This window comes from Zonotrichia albicollis, chromosome 3, assembly GCF_047830755.1.
Source record: "Zonotrichia albicollis isolate bZonAlb1 chromosome 3, bZonAlb1.hap1, whole genome shotgun sequence".
Classification (NCBI taxonomy): Eukaryota; Metazoa; Chordata; class Aves; order Passeriformes; family Passerellidae; genus Zonotrichia; species Zonotrichia albicollis.
In genome coordinates this window covers 11866474-11886393 of record NC_133821.1, presented here as the reverse complement: position 1 = coordinate 11886393, position 19920 = coordinate 11866474, and the positions used below count along the sequence as shown (strand labels likewise).

General features: G+C 42.0%; 1 long non-coding RNA gene across 1 annotated transcript in view; it reads right to left on the bottom strand.

Annotated features, from left to right (window-relative positions):
• LOC113459246 (uncharacterized) overlaps nt 1-19920 on the bottom strand; it is a 77390-nt gene that overhangs the window by 54238 nt on the left and 3232 nt on the right. The window contains exon 2 of the long non-coding RNA XR_003380311.2: nt 15587-15688. This is a non-coding gene — a long non-coding RNA (uncharacterized LOC113459246). The remainder of the gene's footprint in view (nt 1-15586; nt 15689-19920) is intronic.

Sequence of the window (19920 nt, the reverse complement as noted above, 5' to 3'; positions counted from 1 at the left end):
AGTACCTTGTCATTGGAATATGAACTTCAGTCCTGTATTCTTAGCCCAGCTCTCTCACTTGTCCTCTTTACAACGTGGTGGCAAGAGGTGACTGATTTATGGTACCTCCAAACCACACTTATGGAAATGTAAAAACGAGAGAGAGAAAGCTTTGAGTCTCCCACTTCCTCAGTGTGTCCTTCACGTCACTGCACAGAGCAGCCAATGTTGTTCTCTGCTTTAAGGGAATGAATCCATCTGCCCCCAGCCAGGAGCACAAACGAGGTGTTAAGAAGCAGCAGCAGCAGCTCTGGGCTGTAACTCTCCAGCACTGCTGAGCCACAGGAGATAGGTACCTGAGAGAGGTAAGGCTTCATACCTGCTCTGATTTTCTTTCAGCTAACGAAAGAATGCTGGTACTGCCATGCTTCAGGCACACCCCATGCCTTTGGATTTAAAGCACATTTATGAGTCTCCAACCAAACCCAACAGTGCCAAGTCAGTAAACTTCAGTGCCAGCTTGCTGTTGTGACTGAGGCACCCTTGGCTGACAAAGCAGAAGTGGAGTGTGCATCCCCCAGGACCCTGCAACAGCCCTGGGCTTGGAGCTCTGCTGTCAGCAGCTCGTGGGACAGACACTCAGCCTCAGATTGCTCTGAGCAGCTTTTGGGAACAACAAACAGCAAAGGGGCAGAGGGAAATTCAGAAGTTTATCTTGTCCTTCAGTAAACTGGCACAGAGCCATGGAAATCAACGAAACAAAGCTCATTTACAGCCCCACAGGCTTGGAACTACTGTTTGCTGAGAAATATTTGCAAGCTTCTACAATATCACAAACTACAAGAATTCCTTTCCCTCCCCACAGCCGAGAGAGAAACCTCTCCATGCACACACCAATTACACCTTCCAACAGGTACATTTGTGCTGCTGCTTGGCAGGGAGCACCAAGGCCTGCAATGAATGATCCACTGCCTGTGCTGGAGGAACCAGAGCTCAATGGTATTGACTTTGGGCAGCAATGATTTTGGCCAAGGTGTTTAAAGGTCAGTCACATGTCTAAGTGCCTTGCTGAACCCCAGCATCCATCATTTGAGTGTCTCAGGCTCCCAGATCACCTGATCTGTCCCTGCAAGCAAACCAACCCCTGCACAAACCACCTTGTGCTATTTCCTTCTCATCAAAGTGGTAGAAAAAGAAATGGGTTTGTTGGTTTGTTCCCATTTAATTATTAATATAAAGGAGCTATTTTCCCCCAGTTCTTCACCAAGTTTAAAATTTTAGCAACGTTTCAAAATACTGTGATGTAAAATGCAGGCCTAGCAACCCAGACAAGCCAAAGTCATTAAGTTGGGGGGTTTGGCAAAGTACAAAGCTTTTTTTCAACTCCTTCTGTTCTAGCTGACAAGAGAGCACAATGGAGGGCAGAGGGAAGAGGAGGACAAACTGCATCCTTGTGTTTTCATCAGGAGAAGGGAATGAAAGGACAGTGGTGGCACAGCCAGACAGGGCAGGGGGAGTTCTGTCCATCTCCCCCTGCAGTTGTGGGATGTGGGAATTGCTACCAAAGCATTGAACACTTCTGTTTTCATCCTAACACCAGAACAGAAATTACTGCTTCAACATTAGCCAGATTCAAATGACATTAAATGTCACTGTCAGATGTTATTTTGCCCTTGCCAGAAATATGTCCAATTAACATAAAAATCAGACATTTAACATGCAGATGAATCAAATAATTAGCTAGCTAATGCAAATATCATCCTGACACTATTAACCCTGCAGCAACTAGATCCTGGACCACATTTGGAATTTGGCCACGCCCACATCTCCTTGTTCAGGCATAGCCCCGTCCACTTTTCCTTATTTGGGTTTAGCCCCACCCACATGACCACATTTGGAACTTGGCCATGCCCACATGACCATGTTTGGGCATAGCCTCACCCACATGACTTTATTTGTAATTCAGCCACACCCATGTTTCCTTATTTGGGCATAACCCGCCCACATCACCACATTTAGAATCTGGTCACGCCCACATTACCATATTTGGAATTTGACCACACCCATGGTTCCTTATTTGGGCATAGCCCAGCCCACATGACCCTATTTAGAATTTGGCCATGCCTACCTTATCATATTTGGGCATAGCCCCACCTACATAACCATATTTGGATCTGACCACACCTACATTTCCTTATTTGGGTGCTGCCCCACCCACATATCCATATTTGTAATTTGACTACACCCACACGACCATATCTGGACATAGCCCCACCCACATGGCCATATTTGGAATTTGGCTATGCCCACATTTCCTTATTTCAGCACAGCCCCATCCACATGACCATATTTGGAATTTGGCCACGCCCACATGACCTCTTGGAAAGAGAGAGGTTTTCAGCAGCTTCCTGAGTTCCATCAAGATTAACTTTGTAACACCCTGTGAAGGAGAGCTGATTAACAGGAGGTTTCTTTATATTAAAAGCGTTGACTGAAGCATGTGCATTGACAGGTGCACCAGTTAAGTGAATCTTGCCACATAACAACTTCTTTACATGCAAACAAAAGTGGTATGGATATGTCAGTGGGCAGTTTGTCGCTGTTTCCTGGTGTCTTGAAATGAGTATTTCCTAACGTGCACCTTAGAAGCAGAAAAGGTGCTGCCAAGGTCTTGCCTTGATGGATGTTGGTAAGCACTGAGTTTGACTTTACCTGCCTGACTTTTTTCTTCACTTCCAACCCACACTCTTCCCCTTCAGTCTGGAACTTTCTGACAATTTAGATGTAGAGGTATTTATCACAACTATCTGGCCTGTTTTATAAATGCAAACTCTGCCATGATTTTTCTGAAAACCACTTCCTTTTCCTGGGGTCTGTAATCACCTCAGAAGCCATGACTGAGCATCTTCTGCAGCTCTACAGCCACATAAATCACACCTGCAAATTTGTGACCCTGTTGGAATCAGAGAATTTGCAAGGAAGAAACCAAGAAATTCAGCTGGAGCTGAAGAAGGTGAGGGAGCTACCAAGAATAAATTTTCCATTGGAAAATGGAAATTAGACCTTATTCCAAGAGCAGCTTCCTTTATCCTGCCAACAGAAGGAGCTGCATTGCAAAATCAGGAGGGGTCCCGTCTCATTAAAAGGTGCCCTGGACACCCCTGGACATCTCTGTAATTGGGAGTGTTCAGGCCTTGTTTGCTGTGAACAAACCCCAGTAGGTACTGGCCCCAGAAATTGCTGCCATTCATTTGATAGGTCTGTGCTTGGGTTCTTGCTGCTGGCAGTCTCTCTCCTAAATAATTAAAGATGAAGAATGGTTTCTCTGTTGGCAATTCCTCTGAAAAAATGGGATATTTGGAAGCATAGTCCTTGAAAGCACGCTGGCCTTATTGCTGGAGAAAAGATGACATTGGGCAGAGTCTGAAGCACTGTAAAATACTCATCCTTGCTCTAATTTCCTTTAAAAAGATGTCACCTAAGAATTTTCAAAGTTACATGGGGACTGCAAGATTAAAATGGGAATTTGTTTAGCGAAACAGAAATGTAGCCACAGAAATAAGTATGGGATGATGAATAAGTATTTAAAAATTGAACAGATCTCATAGGAGTGTTTTTATTTGGCTTTATCCTGAAGTGGAAAACCTGAATACTGCGCACTAAAGAGCATCCACATTTTGGTAGAATCTTGCCTGGATACCTGTGCCAGTAATTCTCACTGTTAAGCAGGATAAAGTACTTCACTGAATTTGTCTGCACTTGCTGATGCCTTTGTTGAGGCCATTTTGGCTGTAAATTCTCACACGGAGTTTCTGCCACAAGCCCAATTAGTTGGAAATACTTGGGCAAGAGGGAAGCAGCTGCTGCCAATGGGAAACTCACTGAGTATAAGATGCTTTCAAATCTTACCCCAGCTTCCCTCCAAAAATCAACTGGAATTTTTCCCCTTACCTCTCCTGCACAAATCTTGGGAAACAGGGCAGGGACCGACAAGGGGAGGGAAAACCTGGACTGGATTCTACCGGGAAACCGGAATGGGGAAAAACCTGGACTGGGGGAGGATCCAGACTGGATCAGTTCTACCAAATTTGCATGGATCATCAATAGATATCTAGAATGCCATTCCTTTGAAAGCTCTATCCAAAATTTGGCTTTGATTTAAATTTCATTTTGCAAACAGAATGGATTTTTTTTTTCCTTTGTGAGCCCAATCTTCCAGTCATTAATGCCAACAAAAAGAAATTCATTCCCATGGGAGCAGCATCTCAATTTCCATTGCTAATACCATTGCACATCTGAAAGCCTTTCATTTGCTGCAAGAGCAGAGCCACAGGTATTTCTCACTGAAGCCAATGGAAAACCTTCTTGCTTGTGCTTCAATGGATTTTCTAAGCCTAGATTGCCCCATTAGTTTTGTAAGATGTGAGGAAAGAGAAGGGTTTTTTATAAGAAAACCTTAATATCAGCAACGGGTTGATATTAATCCACCCACCCTTTATGGTGCTGTCTCCTTTCTCATCTGTAAAGGGCCTTGATTCCAAGTCTACACATTCCCAAAAATCCCACAAGAAGACAACATTCCCACTACTCTCTCATTGTTATGGACATTCATGCTTAGATGTTTAACAGCTCCAGATGTGAGGGGGCAGTTTATGACTTCTGGGAGTTGAACTGTAAGATCCCAATGTGCCAATGACCTTTTCCAACAGCCCACCCCTCCCCTCAAGGTTTAGGATGAAGGACATCCCTTCACCCACGATGTCCTTCCATCGGACAGCAGTGATGGAAATCAGCTCTTTGCTGTCTCAGAGACTCACAAGGCCAAGTTCTCCTGCTAAAAAAGCATCTCCATGGAAACAAGTGCTGCTCTACCCTCCAGCCTAAGGCAAGCAGGACTGGAGAAAATGACAGTAGTTCTGCTGTTCCTCATTCAGGAATAAAAACAGCCATGGCTTCACGATATTACTACTCCACGCACTGTTCTTGTGCCACAGACAAAAATTCATCTTTGCTTTTGAGGAAGAGGCTGTGGAGACAGCTCTCACAGCCCAGCCCCCATAAATTTTGGGATTTTGTTGGGTTTTCTTTCTCTTATGGTTGCCAGGCTGAGCTCAGCTGCTCCAACCAGACTTCATGTTTGTTCCTGATGGTTCTGGCAGTTCAATGTCAGGCAAGGTCGAATATTAAACACAATTAGCTGCTCCACACAGAAATTAATCCCAGCTATCTTCCACTTAGTGGAAGCCCCTTGCAATTAAAAAGCACTTGTGAATGGAATGACTTGCAGCCAGGAATAAAAACGTCCCTGATTGTTGTTATCGAGGGACACATCCTCATTCCAGTCCAGAGCTATGTGGACAGAATGTGAACAGCAGGAATGCAAAAACAAGTGACAAAGCAGATCAAAGGAAAGCTTTATACCATGAGCACAAAAAACCCAAACCCAACCAGCACCAACTCAAACCTGGCATTTCATTATAGAGCAAATGTTCGGAAAACAAAAACCAAAGTCAAATGCCATTTGGTTAGGGGAAGCAGGTCACTGCTAGGTGAACACAGTGTCCTTCACTCCATGGAAAATGGCATTCAACCTGTCTGTGATTTAAGGAACACTTGAAGATATTTCTAACAAAAGAAAACCAACCAATCAGCCCTCAAAAGTTCAGGCTTCATTTCAACATATCCTGGTATTGCATTGATAAAGTTTCTCCAGAAGAGCTGAAGGTTTGAGGGGTTTTCTTTTTTGGAGCCTCCCTGCAACCCACCTCAAGCCCCCATTTTTGGCTGTAAACCACACTCCACTCAAGCACAGATTTACCTCTACCAGCATCTGGTAAGATCTGGGAAGGGGGTAAGTTATGGCTTGACTTTGTTCAGGCAGCTAAGCTGAAGTTGTGGTGAGCTCTTGGCATAATGTGTTTCTGTATCATTTCCTGTACATGGCTGATTGATCCCCCCATGCTCACATTCATTAACTTCAGCTGAATGATTTTTATGAAGAATACTTGTATGTTGCTCAATCTGCTTCCTGCTTAGAGGAAAACAGCCACTCTTAAAAACATTTTTAATAAATTCATTTTTTCAGAGGTATTGTGATAGCTGCTGTTAAAAAAATAAGAATAAAGCTCCTGCTCTCTGTGGAAAGGCAGAAGGGGAGAAAGATTTACAATGAGATTTTGTAAGAATCAAAGGTAATTAAATGTGGAAATAGAAGGTTAAATAAATTAGGTACCTCAGCAGGATATTTGATCAGAAGATCATATTTTGATCATATTTTTGTTTGTTTAACATCTAAGGCCAGGTATTGGTTTGCAGACCTCTGTAGACCCCTGGTGAAATAAATGCAGCTGAATCCAAGATCCCAGCTGATGATAAAATCCATCACATCTGGTGCACTCGAGGGAATACTAAAGCAGATAATGAGCAATACAGATCACTGGGATGGTGCTGCTGTGATCCAACAGCAGAGATCCTGTCCCCTCACCTCCCTGAGAGCTGCTGGCACTAAGCAGAGCTGTCACATCTCCCTGCCTGAGGTTTGTAAGTGTATGAGGGAAAAGGACATAAAAACCAACCAAACACAAACACCAAACCCATTCTGATTTAAGGTTTAAACGTGCCAGCCTATCAGACAGGCTTGACAGCTGATTAAATGTCTTGCTGTTCTGACTGGTGGCACAGGGGAAATGCTTTTCTTTCAGGACCATGAAAGAAAAGTGTACGTTGTGCTGTGCAGCCCTCAGGGAAACAGCTGAGAGAGGAAGGCATTACTCACAAGGGAACAGGATTATTTGGTTATGAACCTCAATGTGCCATAGGAGAGTAAAAGCTGGAAGCAGGATGGGTTCAGGAGAAAATATGGCATAGTACAGATCATAATGAGTGATATATAATTCATAATAATTGAAATAAATGCAGCATAAAATACTTCAAGCACTTGAAAAACTCTGTTCTGAGTAACTTCAGAAGGCAAGTGTGTGCATTCTGCTCCCCAAGTGGCTTTCTGCCCAGCCCACACCCACGAGGTGCGCACACAGGGCAGCACAGGCCCTTCCAGCAAAGCTCTAATTGCAGCTTCTGCCGGAGTGAGGGGTCCCCTTCCATGGAGAGAGGGAAAGGCAAATCCTGCAGCCCCAAGCTTGGAGGGGATTCATTACCGTGCAAAATGGCTGAGGAAGCAATTCTGCAAAATGGCTTTCACTCCCAATAGCACCTCATTAGCAGCACAAACTGTCATGATAAAGAATTCAAATGCATTCAAGCCAACCAACCCTCTTTAATGTGCCATGCATAGTTTCTTATGTTAAATAATATATTTTCTCCCACACAGCAGCAGAACATCTCACCTACTTTCAAGCTTTTATAAAAATCACAGTATTTGAGTAATTCCCATCATATCAAAGAACATTTTTAATATCAGCTGGAGGAAAGGGGTCACTCATTGCTGGCAGTTTCCACCATCAAAGTGGATATAATTTGATTCTACATAAACCATGCAGTGCAACTCTTCTGAGAATATAGATCTCCAAACATGACACAAAACATTCAGCAGAATCCACAAGAACACTCCAGCACCATTTTGAAGTGAATTACTTGAAGCCATGTACCAACTGCTATCTCTAAACCCACTAGTTTACACACTCTTGTACTTTGAACACAATCCTCAGATCAATACTACTCACCCAAATAATTGTTTTTAAGCTCTTAAACAAGAAATTCCCTCTACTGCAAAGTGTGCTCCCAGCTAAAGATGGCAGAGAGGAGGTTTCAAGATTGTAGCTGCTCTTACTTGATGGGGAATGGGACCAAAGTAAACACCAGAGGCAAACAAACAGCCCAACATAAACCACACTGAAGTGCAGGAATATGATTCCCACCACAGAAGACCATTCTTAGCCCTCACTATTAAATATTGAACTCCTCTGGTTTGGAGATTTCAGGGTTTTTTTATACAATACATGGAGGTCTGTGTTTGTGCCACATGTAACTGGACAACGTGGGCAGGGTGCACTCCTGAAACCTGCAGGCTGCAGCCTCAGAGCCCAGGGATGGAAAACAAATCATATCAAGGCAGGGCCAGGTTTGCTCTGCATGGTTACAGGAAGGTCTTTAGAGAGCCCCAGACTGTTCTCAGTAACAGTGGCACAGTTGTGTGCAAGGCCCAAGGCATCTGCTGTGCTTTGGGACATCCATTAAATCCCAAGGATAGCTCAGCTTGGCAGGGCTCTCTCATTTGTAAAGGAACTCACTCTGCATGCACAATTCCTGCTCCTGGGCTAAGGGATACTGCAGCTCCTGTCAGCACACACTGCAGTCTGGCAGCTGGGCATCCCTGATTCTTCTCTTCCCCCCATTTGCTCTTGGAACCAGTTTTAAAGGTGCAAAACATTTCTGGGTTAAACAGATGAGTGGGGATGCAAGCATCATAAATTTACCCCACAACAGGACCCTAAAATTGATTGTCACACATGGGAAAACAAAGGCTACATCAGCCCACGGGAAAAGGGTAATGCCTGCTAGAAAATGAACCAGTCAAACAGCTGAAAACCTGAGCTAATGAATCTGTACTTGTCTTTCCCAACTGCCACTGCATGTGGATCAAGCAGCTTTTGCAGCCAGGCTACAGAAGCAGATATTCCCTGAAATTCCCATAACAGCTGGCTTCAACAGCCTTGATGCAAGAATTCATCTTGTGATTCATCCCTTCCATCATCTGACAGTAATTTCTGAGGGGAAGCAGAACTATTGGCCTTCCATCAGAGAAAGCCAACACGGCAGGAATGGACTCTCAAAGATTATGCAGATCACTTTTTTGCAAGCCCATGTCTTGAGTCACTCTGTGATAGATGCTGAAGGGCCTGGGCTCCTGCAGCTCAGCACTCACCATGGGAACAGCAATTCCAGGGAGCAGAAAGGCCAATCCCAAGGATGCTCCCTTTTCATCACTGACTTGTTTGGGGCTGCAGGCAAAGGGATCACATCAACCCTCTCACTGGCTGGGCACAAAGCAGCTGCTTGCAATGAACACAACTACAGCAGCAGGCTGAGTAAGATTTTTCTAACCTGGGAAAGAATGTTAGCCAAAGTTTGGATTTTAAATGAACAAGAAGGGGAAAATACTAAATAGGATAATAGCCCAGAATTAATTTGTGAGGAAGAGCCTGGAAATGGCCAAACTTCAGCTGCCAGATAAAGCTAAATCAGAGCACCATCACCAGCAGCTGAAAGCAGCAATTTTGTCCTCCCTTCACACAGGTACACTCCCAAATGAAGTGCCAGGGGCTCTGTAATTGCTGAGGTGGGTGCACAAACCCAAGCCCTGCAGAGCAGCATTTTACAGAGGGTGAAGCAATTTAAGCCCTCCAGGCAGGTGTGGGGGCAGCAGTGGAAATCAGGGTGAGCTGAGGACTCGTTTTCCTTTTGGCAAAAGTTGGGCCTCACTGCCAGCAAAGTCAGGGCTATGAAAGCAAAGCCTCTTGTACACCTTAAATCCCTTGTGTAAGAAATGGGCAACACCAGAGCAGATTCTGACCCAGCACAAACTCAAGGACTTCATTAACTCAGTCCCAGAAAGACACTACTCAAAACTGCACAAAAAGTTCTTTTTTGGGGGGAAAAAAATTGTCTATATTAGCATCTCCAAAGTCACAAATAACGTCTCATATTTCTAAGTATATAACTGATGCCTGGGATTTATTGTAAAAAGGAAAGGCCACTACTGTAATGGCTTCACTAAAAGTCATGAAATATTGTGGAAATGAAAAACTGCAGAGCTCTCTGGCACATTTGACTTGGGAATAGGCAATATATTTGCAAGTGAAATCAGTTTAAGGTATTACATAATTGGATGAATAATAAAAAAAATGCTCATTAAAGCATCAAAGGATGCTGATATAGCAAAACGCTCTCCTCTGACCTTCAGTACTTTGCATTGTCCATTTTGACTGTTTCTTGCTGCCTGCCAAACAGAATAAATCCAGACTTTGGAACTACTCTTCAGCAACCCCCACTTTCAGCCACTTCCATTAAAAACGTTCTTTTATCCCTGTAAGAGGTGCCTATGCAGTGGTGGGTCCTTTTGAGCTCACCCTGCTTCAGTGCTGTAAGAGCTCAGCAAGACAAAACTGAAACCATTTTCTCAAGCTACTAGTGATCAATAGTTAGATATGGGGCAATTAATCTTAAAATAATGTTCCAAATGTTTTTTTCTCAGAATATCATGAGACTACCACAGAAAGCTGATCTCCAAGGAAATGAATCTCTGTGGTCAGAGTTACATGCATCTTTAAGACATGATTCTGTGAGATGACAAGCTAAGTAAGCACATGTAACAGCGATTATTCCGTCAGTCATCATTTCAATCAGCAGGCGTCAAACATCATTAGCTGTGATAGCTTTGGGACTTGGAGAATTTTTTTAATGAAATATTTTCTTAATGGAATACTGCGAGGTGTATTTGTAATTATGTATCAGCTTGGCATTTGGCTTTTCCTCCAGGGAATACAAAAAGACAGCAGATGTGAAGAAAAATGTCAAAAAGGAAGCTCTACGTTGACTTTCAAGAGAAAGGAAAGGATAGGAAAAAAACAGAACCACAGATCTTAAGCTACCAAAATGTACTAGGGTTATATTTTAACACCTCTGACTTTTGGGTTTTTTATTTTTGTAGTTTATTTTTTAAAAGGGAAGCAGCTCAGATTTGCAAGTTTTGTAGCATAGGAGGAGGTTGAAGTGCTACTGATGAAAAATACTGTGATAAGAGATTGTTTTTTAATAAAGAAATCCCAATCTATTATTAGAAAAACCCATTTCACAGGTTTAAAAACTCATCTGGTACCTAGTCATGCACCAACCAATTTCCTTTTGTAGCACATTATTGTTGGTAGGTGTCTTAAAATGGGCTTTTAATACAAAACCACATTAGCATTGGTTCTATACCAAAGCTTTAGCTGCTCCAACTTAGATCCCCACAAACCATTAAACACATGTTCTGTTCATTTAAACAATTGCACAAAAGCTATTATTAAATTTCCAACTAGCAAAATTATTTTCATATTAAAAATGAATGCAAACAGAAGCCAGTAATGGTCCATTTCATAAGCAAAACATACAGAGGAAGAAAACATTAACAAGCTCTTGCATATTTTTCCTTGCTACTTACATTTAACTTGATAAATGTTTTAGGAATATTTAATGCACGTGGCAAAAATGCCATTAACACAATTCAAACCCTTCCCCACCATCATTCCCAGCTGAGCTCATTAACTGCAGCTGCCACCACCAAGTGCTTTTGCAGAGCAGAAGATACAAGCCATAGGTAGATGGAAATGGTTAATTTTTATTTTTTATAGCAAGATAAGCCACTGCAAATTGTGTTTATGGTTACCATACAGGAAAAAACCCTTCACATGAGACCAAGAACAGCTTTGTTTTGAGCCACAGTGTTTCCATGCTCACTCAATTAGGCAAGAGAGACATTTTCTTTCTCATGCAAAGAGCAAACACCTCTACCCCTCAGTCCTCCATTACCAACGCTTGGGACAAAACCCCAAAAACTTAAAACAGTTCCCTCTTTCATTCAGACCTTCTCTTTTCAAGGGTATTGCTTAAGAAAGCAAGTTTTTCTTACACATTGTTCCTAATATAAATATTTTAACAGATCAAACCTGATAGCAAAAAACCCAAACAAAACCAAACAAAAAACCCAAGCTCAAAATCCCCACCAAACCCCAGCACTTTCAAATACACAGAATATGAAATTAAACCTCGCAAATCATGAGCACATTCAGCTCTCAAATTCCCAAAAAAGCAGGGATTACTGGAGTCCAAATAACAGCTCCTTTTTCCCGCCCAAACCAGGTCCCCTCACGAAGCTGCCTCAGGCCCTTACCTGGCTTCTGCCCTCAGAGAGATGCAGTTGCTGTCCTCGGCCATGAGGGATCCAGGGACAGGAACACCCTCTTCCCCTCAGTGCTCCGTTACCAACATTTGGGAAAAAAAACCCCAAAATTCTACAAACAAATAGTGCCCATTTACATAAGGGCCTTCTTTTTCTGGGGTATTGCATAGGAAGGCAAGTTTTTCATACATGTTGTTCCTAATTTAAATATTTTAACAAATTAAATCTGATAGCAAAAACAAAAAAAGAAAAATTCAAACACAAAACTACCACCGAACCCCAGCACTTCCAAATACAGAATATAAAACTTGATAAACCTCACAAAGCATGAACAAAGAAACCCCTCAAATTCACAAAACCACAAATTTCTCAAATCAAAGTAACAGCTCCCTTTTCCTGCCCAAACCAGGTCCCCTCACGAAGCTGCCTCAGGCCCTTACCTGGCTCCTGCCCTCAGAGAGAAGGGGCCGCTCTGCTCAGCCGTGAGGGATCCAGGGACAGCAACACCCTCTTCCCCTCAGTCCTCCATTACCAACATTTGGGAAAAAAACCCCAAAATACCCAAACATACAGTCCCCCTCATATAAGGAGCTTCTCTTTCAGGGGTATCGGACAAGAAAGCAATTTTTTCATACACATTGCTCGTAATTTAAATATTTTAACAGATCAAACCTAATAGCAAAAAAAAAAAAAGAAAAAGAAAAAGAAAAAACCCCAACACAAAATCCCTACCAAACTCCAGCACTTTCAAATACACAGAATATTTAACTAAACGTCACAAATCATCAAATCATGAGCACATTCGGCTCTCAAATTCACAAAAACCCACAATTATCTCCAAGTCCAAGTAACAGCTCCCCTCACGAAGCTGCCTCAGGGCCTTACCTGGCTCCTGCCCTCAGAGAGAAGCGGCCGCTCTCCTCAGCCATGAAGGATCCCACACTGGGAACACCCCACAGCCATGAGGGATCTAGGAATACCCTACAAAGGGAGCAGAGCTGCCCTGCTCAGCTGCCAGACAGGGAATGCCGCCCGGCCGGGGGAGCACTCCCAGCTGCGGGCAGTTCCCCCTCAGCGCTCCGGGGCTCCAGCACAGCTGAGGGCAGTTACTCCATTGCATGTGCTGCAATCAGCCCCTTGATTCTGTACACCTGCTCTTACTCTGCAGTTCTGTAAAGTCTTTGCACCACCTCCATAAGTTGTGTTTAATTCAGACTATGTAATTTGTTTCCTTTGACAATGAGGGAGATAATATTTTGTTTTCTGTAGGTATGATTGTAGTACCAAATGTCAGAAGAGTTGCTTGCTTTAGTTTAAGTTTTCACTTAGACTAAAATTAGCTCTAAAAAACTACTCAGTGCTGCATCCCTTTGACACAACACAGGTTTTTCCGGTGTTACTTGTCTTTCACATCAGTCCAGATTGATTTACAGAGTTCAGCAAAAGGAGGACAAGCCTCTTTGTCTGTAGGTGAGCCACAGGCTGATAGAGGGACCTGTGAAATCAGCGAGTCCTGAGAGAGGAGGTGCCCCAAAGGCCCCTCTGTCCTCTTGGCCATACACTTATGGCTGATCAGCCCTTTAAATACTCCTGCAATGAATAAGAGGCAGCAACTGCCATGTCTGAGAACTGTCATCATGTAAGATGAGACAACTAAGTGTAGGTTTATTAAATTCACATGTGTTAATGCCACATGTGCCATGAGTTAGCCACGTGTATGTATGTGTGAGGCTGTGTTCACTGCATTTTATGTTGTGAAATCTGCAGGCTTTGGTGGTTTCTCTTGCTGCAAACCCATTGTCTGCATGGCTGTTTCGCTTTTATCCTTCAATACACCAGGCCCTTTCAGTGTACAGATAGTATTTCCAATCCTTACTTTGAAAATGCTTCACTGACCATCCTTAGACCTTGATCTACTCTCCTTAAGTCGGTGACAGTATTTTCTGTCCTTCAGTAGGCTCAGAAGAATGAAGCTTCACTTTGAAGTCTTCACTGAGCCACACTGGACTGGTTTTCTCTGCCCTCATTTATGTGGAGTCTTGTGGTTGCCACATTTGCAGTAATTTAGGGGAAAACCCACATGAAAAAATTGCTCAGTGAAAACAAAAATGGCAAGGGTTCTGGAAATGTGATACCAAGTGTCATTACTGAAGGCTGTATTGCAGCATTTATAATTCTGTCTTGGGGAGATGTCCACTCAGTGGCTTACCCATAAAGGGGGATGGTAAAGGGAACCTGAGAAGCTTCTGTACAAAGGTCTGGAAATATGTATTTGCACAGAACAAAAGGAAAATGAAAAATAGGCCTTAAAAGCCAAATGAGTTTAAAAAAATCATTTTCCTGGCCCAGAATTTACTATGAATAGATCTTTTCAGACTTAAGCAGTGCTAAGAAAGTAAATGCTTCTCTGAAGCCAGGTTTCAGCTAAAAAAAGGTGTTCCTTTATTTCTCCTTCTCTCATTAGCTCCAACACCTTTCTGTTGGTTCTGCCTCTTTCTTCCTACACTAAGTAAAAAAATTTAGAAAAAGGAGTGGAGCTGGACAAGTTTGATAGTTGGGCTCAATTCTTAAATTTGTAAAAAGGTTTTTTTTATCAGAATGGCATCCACAAATTGGTAAAACAAACTAGAAATCTAACAAAAACCATATTTGTGGTTTTATCTGACAGATTGAAAGAGGCATGAAAATAGCTTCTCTAATATGCCTTTCCTATGTCAACTCACTTGGAAAACAAAGAATTCTTACACTAAATAAAGCTCATGAAATGTAGTCTGAAGTCATCTCCCTATATTTAAAACACATTTCTTTCTCATGTAATGCTGAAGTGATGTCAAACATGATTTTGACTTGAACCAGATTAGAGAGCTGGCAGCAGTTTCAGTTCTTGCTTTGCCAAACTGTATTTACCTGGATTCAGAAAGTCTTGATGGTACAATCTGAGAACATCACTCTTGTAGCCCTGATGGCTATGGGCTAGAAAATACACAACAACAACAAAAACAACATCAAAAACAACAACAAAAACAATAATAATAATAATAGTAACAAAATGAAAATAAGTTATTCCTTACCTAAAAGCCTAGGATTGGTTTCTGTGAGGTAATCAAGGTTGAGTTGTGGAATTCTGCTCCAATTTCCATCATTATTGACTGTGTGAGATGTGTCACTTCTCCAAACACGTCTGCACACTTTGTATAACTTTTGTAACCTATCAATCACTGTGTTGTTTCTTGTTAACAGAGACCAATTTTTGTCAATATACTGCTAATCAATATGTTACAGGAGTTGACTGCAGCTGCAACAATCCCAAACATTTATTAATTCCATCAGAAGAAACGCTGAATATAAAATCTGTAAATTCACCCAAAACACCCACAGGCTTCTAGATTTCATCCAGTTTAATTTTGCATGCATGGGCTTTACCACAGAACTAAGGATTTATTCACTGGCTACTTGCTTTGAATGAATTACCAGCAAAAGTCCAATTCTGCTTAGAAAGTCAATGAAATTCACAGCCACGAATCTGATGCAGTGTTTTTAAACACTCCAAGTATTGCATTTGTTTATCAGACTTTATTGACAGGACCTCTGCACTCAAGCCCAGGGCTGAGATAATTGGGAAGGGTCTATGACAGGATGTTAATTCACTTCTGCAGAGAAGAGGGATCTGTGAGGGTCCCTCATTTTACAAAGGCAACTACACGGTACCTGTCAGCAGAATTCCCAAGGGCCACAGCTCTGGAGTGCCACAGGCCTGGATGCACTCTGCATGCTGCTTCCTCTTGGCTCTTCCTGATATTCTCTAGAGAGCTACTGAAAGAAAAAATAGCATTTCAAACACTTTATTGGACAACCCCAAAGTCTCAGACAGAGGTCTGTGAGCATGTCTGAGTCAAAGCCCACCTGCAGAGCTGTAAAGCACCACCTTTTAAAATTAAGGTGATTTTTCTCCTTCCTTAACTGCTTAACATAGACAACATGTAACTGTTTCTAAAGACAGACAATTCTGTCCCTGAAGAGCTCTTCTGCCAGCTACAAGTTGGAAATCCAGCCCTGGAGCAAAACATGGAATCTTAAGTGCAGAAACGCCTGAGTGCCTCCTGTCTTTCAGGGGATTCTCCCAGGCAATATGTTCATGTGGGATTTAGAGGCTTTAGTGCACAGATCCTCGAACTTACAAGTGCAGCCACAAAAATCACCCAAGACACTGCTTTTTGTGCTATCAGAGTGCTGCTGTTCCCTACACCAAATGATGGCAATGCTGTTGGCCTTACAAAAGCAGTGCATGGACACCACTCATTTCATGGATTCATTTTGAATAATTTAGGCTGAAAAAAACCCTTAGGATCATCAAATCCAAGCAGTGCTTCCATCCCATGATGGAATTCAATGACATGGTTTCTTTATGTTAACTGCCAATATTTCAGTCTGGAGACAGAACTAGTGGGTCATTCTAATGCCAGGCATTCACTGACAGAATGAAAATTATCTGGGCTAGGATTTGGGATTCATTCAGAATGCTTTGCCTGCCTGCCCGATCAGCCTTTTACACTGTTAATATGATGAAATATTAGATGGAAAGCAATAGGTTGGAGTTAGCTGCTTACCATGGTTCTGGTTGAAAAACAAATGGTGATTCACAATTTGAAACCTGACAAAAGTTTAAAATTTTAAACTCCCAGCTGTTATTTAGCTTCCCTTCAATGCTTGCTCTGCCCCCTTCATCTTCCTTGATGAGAGGCATGGACTGTGATCAGATTGTCTTTCCCTGGGAATGGAGGGAGCATCTGATACATTCTGGCTCTGAACCCCACTGGATTTCCCCGAAATGCCATGCAGCAGAGACAATTTCCTGGTTATCTCTTTTTCATTGCAGTGTTTCCAGCTGTTCATCCTGATATATGCATGACTTTGTGTTTTCATACATGAATCTTTGCCAGGCTGCTGTGTTATCAACAAGGAAAGGTGATAAACCCACCAAGCCTTTGCAGAAAGGGTCAGTGTGCCTTTGACTCAAAGATTTTGTTGGGAGAAATGGTTTAAACTGGGTTAAGGTAATTGGGCTGAGCACAGGGAAGGGGTGAAAGGGCTCCTCACTTATGAGGCTCAACTCTGATTTTAATGCAAACCCCCAGAACTGTACCACCACTTAAAAAAGGTAACCCGTGTTTGGAATGATAAAAAGCCATTTAAAAGAGGCTGGGTAGACTGAACAGGAAGAAATAGATTAATAGATCTCCATGTGAGCATAATTGATTTTGGGCATGTACTCCACAAACCCTTCACCAATGATTTATCTTCATTTGGGGGGTATAACACCGAGTTCAATCAGGTCCTCAGAAAGACATCCATCAAATGCATCATCAGCAGAAAGAAGTACTGCCTTCTCTTTCTATTTTATCTTTCCTTTTGTTTTCATATGACTGAAACAAAACAGGAGATCATTTTTCTTCTCAAAATAAATAAATCACTGCTAGTTATTGAAGTAATTCTGGGACAAGTAACTCACCAGTATATATAGCAATTGAATTTTCCCTGAACCATGAATTTTCCCTTTCTCTAGGAGGCAACACACCGGCCAAGAAAGTTTGGAAAGACATGAGGCAAAGGCTGCAGTAAGAGGTTTCAATGGGCTTTGAAAAAGGTGGGGATAAAAAAGAACTAGAGGGGAATCATCAGGAAGCTGCAGCTGGGACTAAAATTACCTTAAACATTCAAATAGGACAAAAGAGGATGGAATAAAATCATAACAGTCAGGCATGAAATGTAAAAAGTAAACGTCATGCTATGTCTCAATCACTGCTTTTTGATTTATCTACTTTTCCTGCAGTTACTTCGTTGTAAATTCTGAGGAAGAGCAATACAATTCTTTGAAATCACATTTAAGAAATGCATGGACAGCATCTGTTTCTGGGTGTGTAAGCTCATTGAAACAGGCACCTCATTTATCACATCCCACCCATTATTTTTTTGCAACATTAAAATAACACTGAAGTCCATCAGAGCAGAAAGCAAACAGCAATTTTGGGAACATTTCCCCCACTGCTCCTCTTGCTTTTTATAATTTTTGGCTAATCAGGTGTGTGCAGGGGATACCTGTGATAAACACAGAGCTCAGACATTTGCAGTTCTGTACCTTCTTCCTGATGATAATTCAAACACATGGAAAAGCTGATGTAAGAAGGCATCTTTGGTGATCCTGCAGTCCAGGCATCTCTCAGAGCACAGTCAGAACAGCTTACTTTTGTCCAGTTGGACAAAAAAAAAAAAAAAAAGAAAGAGGCCCAACAACCCAAAAACCCCCTAGCAATCAACAGTTGGAATTCCCTAAAAATCAATTGATATCCACTGCCTCTTGCTCTGACAGGATTTTGCATTCAAAGCAACACAGGGCAACAAATAAAAAAATCATTTCACTTTTTCTCTCAGGTTCAGAAACACAGGGCTGCAAGTAGAACTGTCAGTGAGCTCTGAAGCCACAGTGCCAGTCCCTATGCTTAATCTACAAAAATAATGAAATGTGATTAGTTACAATGAAATACAATCCCTAAGTAATTGAGACAGATTCAGATTTAATTCATCTTTTCAAAGGAGTTGGAAAACATGAAAAAAGGTAATTTTTCTTTCATAGAACAGCTCCCAGCATGAGAAAGTCTTTTTTTCTGTAAAAAATGACCTAAGCTGAAAAGAAATATGCCTCAACAATGGAAAATCTGATCCTGCATGAAAATGTAAGCAGTACAGGAATTAAATCAGTAAAATATCTTCAGCTTCTGGAAGACTGAAAATTGGGAATCATTCTCTGGTATTCTCCTGGAAAGCTTAAGAGCAGTGAAGGGCAAGGTGTTCCTGGAGTTCTGTTAAAGCATCCTAGACAAAATAACAGGGTTTAGGCAACTCTTCCTGTGTTATCTCTTAGATCTGAGAGGGTAAAGAGCTTATTGCTTCTGGCTCAAATGTGTGTGGAATAACTAAGCAGTGTGGTACCAGGCACAGGCAAACAGCTGGGGATGGGAATTCCTCCTGCAGCCACTGGCTGTGTTTCTGTCTGGCTCTGAGGCAGATCTGGCAGCTGCTATCAACACTGCACTCCCTGCATGTCACATACACAGGGTTTTGATGCCACTGGGGCACTGCTCCCCTACATGTTTGGGGGACCTAAAAGCAAAGGTCTGTTGCATCACCAAAATGAATTATTTTGCAGAAAAAGCAGAAATCAATCTGATTTTTAAACCAGAAATAATCCCATTTGTGATCATCCAAGGAGTTTGTGGCAGAAACCATGTTCTGTGACACTGATGGCCAAAAGTTTTGCTAAGAGATTATCCATAGAGAATAATTGCATTCAACATTTAGTCTGCAATCTTTATGGACCAATACATTCCACACTGACAATTCCAAAATGCCAAACACACCTGACAAAACCTGCAAATATTTAAACTTAAAACCAATACAGCTCAACTATTTCTCCAAGGCAGTTGCCATGAATTGATCACTGAACTGTCTTCTGTGTGTGCAGGGACCTCAGCTACATATTGCCCTGTTAGTACTCTACAAAGAAGTAGGAAAATGTAGTTTTATTCACTATACAAAATCTTCTATGAAAAATTATGGTCCTTGACTTCTATCTGATGAATATTTAAAATCTGAAAGTGCATTTTTTATGTTCTCCATCACTGAATACCACAATTCCCTTTGTGTTCAATGTGCTGATTTATTCCCGCTGACACCAATAATAGGTAATACAAAAGACACCACAGCATAATTAATTACCACGGGTGTTAATTAGATGTTACACATGGGAACAAGACAGATGGCAAGACAAACAGGAGTCAGACAGACAGGTATGGCTGAGTACCTCACACTGTCCTGGAAAGACGAATGATGCCTCTCTAGGTGTGTGGGTTGATAGGGAATGACCTTTGCTGATGAAGAAGACACATTGTGGGAAGAAATATTAATGATGAGACAAGTACCAGAAACTTCAGGTACAGGAGAGATGTAAAACCAAAGGAACAAGCAAATATTTCCTCAGCTCCAGT